This window comes from Panthera tigris, chromosome B4 (assembly GCF_018350195.1).
Source record: "Panthera tigris isolate Pti1 chromosome B4, P.tigris_Pti1_mat1.1, whole genome shotgun sequence".
NCBI classification, from domain to species: domain Eukaryota; kingdom Metazoa; phylum Chordata; class Mammalia; order Carnivora; family Felidae; genus Panthera; species Panthera tigris.
In genome coordinates, this window is record NC_056666.1 from 34,202,124 (window position 1) to 34,208,656 (window position 6,533).

The following is a 6,533-nucleotide window of genomic DNA, read 5'->3' on the forward strand; positions in this document are numbered from 1 at the left end:
CACCGAAACGTGCTTAATCGAAATACTCTAATTCAATCTTGTGTTAAGAGCTGCCTCAAAATGTTTTCACTCAGCAGTTGGCATTCAAAGATAATGTATGAAGATAATGTACTTATAGAGGAATGCCTCACTCTCACTCTCTGCCTTTCAACATAATTAGGCTTCCCATGCATGTGTAAATAGCTTTGTAAAAGGGAGGCATAAAATTCAGTTACTCTGTCTCACTCCTACGTATATGCTAAAGAAATGAAAACACATGTCTAAACAAAAACTTGCACATGAACAGTTACAGCAGCATAATATTTAACAGCCACATAGTGGAAATAACTGCCCATCAACTGATGAATAAAGAAAATTGGTATATCCAGATCGCATATTATGTGACCATAAAAAGAAGTACTGATACATGCTACAACATGCAAGAATCCTGAAAACATCATGCAAAGTAAAAGAGGCCAGTCACAAACGACCACATGTTGTATAATCCTGTTTATATGAAATATCCAGAATTGGTGAATCTATAGAAATAGAAAGTAAAGCGATGCTTGCCTACCTAGCGGAGGTGGGGAATAATGAATGACTGCTAACGGCTACAAGGTTTCTTTTGGGGGTGATCAAAATTGAGTTGGTGGTTTCACACTCTGTGAATATACTAAAAACCATTTAAAAAAAAATTGAATCATGCAATTGATGAATTGTATGTTAATTAGATCTTGATAAAGGTGTTAAATCATCAGATACTCTGAAAACAACTCCCTCCCTTCAACGCTGTAATATATATTAAATAAGAAATCTTGGTGACTATTTGGAAAAAGATATGAATCAAAATATTTGAAAAAAAAAAAGATAAAAAGAAAACAAGACTGATTGTTTAAAACTTGTTTTGCATGTCTAAAGTATTTCATAAGAGAAATGTAGTTTTAAAACCATGATTACTGTTGCAAATTATTTGTCCTAAAGTTTAGTATAGAAGGTATTTAGTACTGACTAACTTACACGATAGAGAGCATATCTTTCCTTTACAAAACTGGTTGGACTCAACTTTATATATCCTTCAACTAAACTCAACTGCTGGGGTACAAGCCTGCATGAGAAAATGAATCATTAAAAAAAAAAAAATACTGAAAATAGTACCCGACCAGAGTAAAAAGATTTCCAAAACCCTTACTGGCCTGTTATCAAAGGAAGAATATTCCAAAATGGCTTAAATAGTTCAATTTGCAGGTGCAGATGTGCACTGTACATTTATCCAATTATGTATATGAGGCATAAATAGTTTACTACCTACAAAAACATTTGCTTAATTTTCTATGAGATAAAAAAGAAGGTACTAGAAGGGTGTGGCAACTCATCCAAGGTCACAACAAGTTAGGGCAGAGATCAACATTCTGGTTTACACCAAACCTCCAGAGGAAATCTTACTGACAATTTCGCAAAAGACTTTATGTTTGTTTTGCTTTATATCATGAAAACAAAAAACAAAAAACAAACACGGGGTTGGGGGGGGAGAGGCTAGAGATTAACCTCAGTTCAGCTTAAAACTTCTAAATAGAGACAGTGAGACAGCTATTTTGTATAAACAAACAAATACTTGAGCGGGGAGTGGTTAAGACAAAGATCCCAATGGGGAGCGTGTGAACTGGTCAGATCCGTCTGATTTTCAACCCAGGTTTAAAGCCTCAACTCAAAGTCTAGGAGTTCTCCTTCATAGCTGGTTATGAAGGAAAGAAACTTGGCATTTCCTTGGAATAGTGAGAGGATAAAAATCAAAGGAAGAAAGGACGTAGTGTGAACTGTACTGCCTCCAAGAATAAGAAAGCAGATTTTTCTGCAAAATAAGTAATAATAATGAGGGGTGTCAGAACAGCAGTGAATAAAGGCTAAAAAAATTCTAACAATCTGTGAGAAGAAACAACTAGGACTGGCAGACCTAATCTACAATCATTCCAAACGAATCGCATGAAACCTCCCTCGACTAAAAAGAAATCCACGTTCCCCAGCCTGGTCCTAAAAATGGACACGGGTTTTCCACGTGAAGGTCTTTGTGGGGAACAGCAGCGGTGTAGGGCAAGGGCTGAGCTCCTCCGCCTCTGGCAGCCCTCTCAGGAAGCCCCGCTCAACAAGCGTCCGCGGTGGGACCACGCTGGACAGGTCCGGTTACAAAGAAATGGGCCCCTCATGCTTTGAGAACCCTCGGGCAAAGGAGCGCCGGTACACACACACACTCTTTCACTCACTCACAGTCACACACTCACTGACACTCACTCACGCGTCGTCGGAACCACTGGGGAGCCAGTGGTTCGGCACAGTCTCTGGATACCTTCCTGCCCAGTGAAAACCGCCTGAGGAGCTGGATGAGGACCCAACTCTGCCTTGCCCAAAACCCCACTCCCCTCACCTGGCCCTGGCCCCTTGCCCCAGAAGAGATGGAAGGGGCGGCGGCGGCGGCAGTCGTTTCCGACAGGGTCCCCCAGCGGCGGTGGCTGCTTCGACCCGCGGCCCTAATCTACCGCCGCCGCCATGTTGGAAGGTGAGGTCACCCCCGGCGTGCTTCCGTCACCGACAGCGTCGGGGCGGGCCGGGAGCGCAGAGGAACGCCGGAAGAGAGGTGGTGCTGTTCTTCCGAGCGGAAGCGCGAATCATAGAGGTCCGGAGGTGTGTTCGCAGATGTGACCCGGAAGAGCCGACCTCTCTTAGCCCGCTCTTACCAGGAGTCGCTCACGTCTATGATTCGGGGGCGGAGGTCTTTGATGGCTGGAGAAAGGGTATTGGGATATTGAAGAACCAATCGTGTGGAGAGAGAGGCTGGCCGTTCCCGCAGAGAGGAGCATTGCTCCTTTTGCAGAACGTTCTGGGGATGTATTGGGGTAACAAGTATTGAGGTTTAAGTGTGTGCAAGCGAACGGGTTAGAGAAGCGTCTGGAGAGTTCAAGAGAGCTGCAGAGTTCGCAGCCATTTGTCGGGGAAGACGATCCTTGAAAGTTGGGAAAGTTTTCTAGCGGTTGCGGGTGGGTGGGGGTAAAGAGGGCATTCTAGGCGGAGGGTCCAGAAAGCACAGACACTATGCAGTAAAGGAAGTCTTCAGTAATATCCATTTTGCTCACAGCACCTAGCACAATGCCAGAACAGAATGTGTAATAATGGATGTTTATTTACTTGAATCCAAACGTCCTTTGGGGGGAGTCACAGAAGGTATCTAGTTAAGAAGGTGTAATATCTAAACCATGCTTTAGGGAAACCGAATTGTCTGGTGTACATGAAATAAATTGAAAGAAGGAAAGCGCTGAAGATGATGAATTAGAAGACTGTTATAAGGAGCCAGATAAGAAGTGATGAAAACCTAATAAGAAGTGACAGCTAATGAGTACAGCGTTTTTTGGAGGGAGATGATGAAAATGTTCTCAAATTGAATTTTGATGGTTGTACACCCTCTGAATATACTTGAAGCCATTTTAAATAGGTGAATTGTATGGTATGTGAGTTATGTCTCAATAAAGTTGTGGAAAAAAGTGATGAAAACCTGAACTGATATGAGGGCGAGTGGGGGTGGAAGCAAAAAGGTTGGAGCTGGTGTCATAACAGGCTTTAAGCCTGAGTGACTGAGGGAACAGTAAGTGCCATTAGTTGACAAATTGGACAGAGATTTGCCAAGAAAAGCTTAGTGAGCTAGTAAAACGATCAATAATTCTCTAATAGTCACTATATGTTAACTAACTTGGATTTAAATAAAATTTAAAAAAAATTTTTTGAAGGGTTCCTGTGGAACCCTGGGTGTTCCTGGTGTCTCCAATCCAAAAGGACACAGATTTAAAAAAACAAACAAACAAACAAAAAAACTACCTAATAGTACCTAATAACCAGTTGGTATTTAAGTTTCTTCAATGTCCAATTGTTTAAATTCTTCTTCCTAATTTCCTTTCTCTTCAGGATGGATTGTTTCAACAAGTAATTTGTAGTAATGACTGTGTTGACTTCAATTTTGGAGTGTTGTAGGTATGTTAAAAATTGGGTCTTGTTGAAGCCAACACAGAACTTGCTGCTGCGTTTTTTTCTTCAATGATAAACACTTACAGAAAAAAATAAAAAATAAATTTCCTCAATGTCCAAGTAATGGTTTTTATAGGCTTTTTTTCTTTTTAAGTAGGCTTTACATTCAATGTGAGGTGTGAACTCAGGACCCTCAGATGGAGAATTGCGTACTCCACCAACTGAGACAGCGAGGGCCCCAATAACTTGTTTGTTTGTTTGTTTGTTTGTTTTAACCAGGATCATGCATTTGGCTGTTACATATTTTATTAGTTTCCTAGTTTTATTTTTAATAACATTTTTTCAAGCATATTCACACAATGGAAATTATTCAATAATAAAACAAAAATATTGTGATATTGTGAAAATTAACAAATGGAAACCTCATTTAAAATAGAGGGAGTGCCTGGCTGTCTCAGTCAGCAGAGCATGAAGCTCTTGATCTCAGGGTCATGAGTTAGAACTCTATGTTGGGTGTATAGATTATTAAACAAAAACAAAACCCAAACCTCAAAACAAACAAAAACCTTAAAAAATAAATAGATAAAATAGAGTAAGAAGCCAGAAGGGGGAGCTCTCATGCCCTATCAATCTGTCAATTGCTGATCCAATGGTTGGGGGAGGGGGGCGCTGGCTGGCTCAGTTGTTAGAGCTTGTGACTCTTGATCTCTAGATTGTGAATTCCAATTCCACATTGGGTGTGAAAATTACTTAAAATCTTTAAAATAAAATAAAAATAAGGAGTGCCTAGGTGGCTCAGTCAATTAAGTGTCCAACTCTTGGTTTCTGCTCACATCATGATCTCATGGTTCCTGAAGTCAAGCCCGGTGTTGGGCTCCTTGCTGTCAGTGCAAATCCTGCTTGGAATTCTCTCTCCCTTTCTCTCTGCCGTTCCCCTGCTTGCTCTTTCTCTTTCTCTCAAAATAAACTTAAAAAAAGTAAAATTTAAAAAAAAGGAAGAGGGGGTACTTTGCAAGTCCATACTACCTTACTACCCCAGTAGAAGAAGGATAGGTTTTTCCCTTCCCTCGGCAACAAATGAGCCAATGAGAGATGGTCACAACTTAGCTAAACAAAAGCTACTCTACTATACTTGGAACTCCCGGTTTACTGAGTGGAGTTACTTTGTTTTTTGTTTTTATTTAGTAATCCCTACACCCAACATGGGGTTCTAACTCATGTCCCTGAGGTCAAGAGCTTCATGCTCTTCTGACTGAGCCAGTATAATATCCCATCTAGCCATTTTCCTCTATAATAAAGAGCAGTCCTCTCCTTTGTTTTCTGGATTTGCCAGAGCTTGAATGTCCTGAATTGCAATTCTCTACAATTTCTGAATAAACCCATTTTTGCTGGCAAAACAAAAAAACCCTGACAGTTTTATTTTTAAGGTGAATATTACATGTGACAATATGAATTAATCTCAAAAGCATTGTGTTGAGTGAAAGAAGCCAGACACAAAATGTACAAATTATGTAATTCCAATTACATGAATTTCAGGAATAAGCAAAATTAGTCAATGGTTATAGAAATCAGCACACTGCTGCCTGGAGGCAGAGAGTCTGGGACTGACTAGAAAGGAACTTTCTAGGGTGGTGGAAATAGTCTGTATCTTGATCACACAGGCATCAGAATTCATCTAATTGTACTTTGTAAGTCTCTGCAGATTATTGTATGTAAATTTTTTTAAGCCACATGAAATCATTCTCTATGGTTATGTTACAAATTTGATAGGTGGTTAGGTTCATTTCTTTCAAATTGCTTCCAGTTTTAAGGTTTGCTGTTTTTCCTTATTTTATTTTTTTTTTTTTGAATGTATACTATAAGGGTGGAACATAGGTCAATGGAACAGAATAGAAAGTCCATAATGGGCAACTGATTTTCGACAGAGGTGTCAAGACAATTCAATGGGAAAAGGGATAGTCTTTACAATGAATGGTATAGAATAATATGGTCCTTTTACAGGTATTATTTGACTTTAATCACGGCAGCTTATGAGTTTGGGTTTTTTTGTGTTTTTTAAAACAATTTTTTTAATATTTTATTTACTCTTGAGAGAGAGAGAGAGAGAGCACAAGCAGGGGAGGAGCAGAGTGAGAGAGGGACACAGAATCCGAAACAGGCTCCAGGCTCTGAGCTCTCAGCACAGAGCCCAACGCGGGGCTCAAACTTATAAGCCTCCAGATCATGACCTGAGCCAAAGTCGGATGCTCAACCGACTGAGCCACCCAGGTGCCCTGTTTGTGGGTTTTTGTTTTTTTTTTTTGACAGATCTTATAAGTTACACAGAAGTCTACTCTGTAGCCTGATGTGATTAATAAGCCTAAACTCAAAAAAATAATAATAAAATAAATCTAAACTCTAGACTCTAGTCATTTTATTCCTTCTCATTTTCATTATTTATAGAACCCCTACTATTTACCAGGCAGTGTGCTGGATTCTTGCAAAAACAGTGATGAGTAGATCATACATAGTCTCTGCTATGAAGCGGATATTTTCATAGGAAAACC

At 40.0% G+C, this 6,533-nt stretch overlaps 1 protein-coding gene across 7 annotated transcripts in view; it reads right to left on the reverse strand.

Moving 5' to 3' along the window:
• BCL2L13 (BCL2 like 13) overlaps positions 1 to 6,533 on the reverse strand; it is a 95,468-nt gene extending 88,935 nt beyond the window's left edge. For 2 of the 7 annotated variants that reach the window (XM_042991471.1, XM_042991472.1), the window contains exon 1: positions 2,399 to 2,585. The gene's annotated coding sequence lies outside the window, so the exon portion shown is untranslated. Of the gene's footprint in view, positions 1 to 2,265; positions 2,363 to 2,398; positions 2,589 to 6,445 lie in introns of those variants that run through there. The other 5 variants (XM_042991473.1, XM_042991477.1, XM_007092793.2 and 2 more) reach the window with 5 other exon arrangements.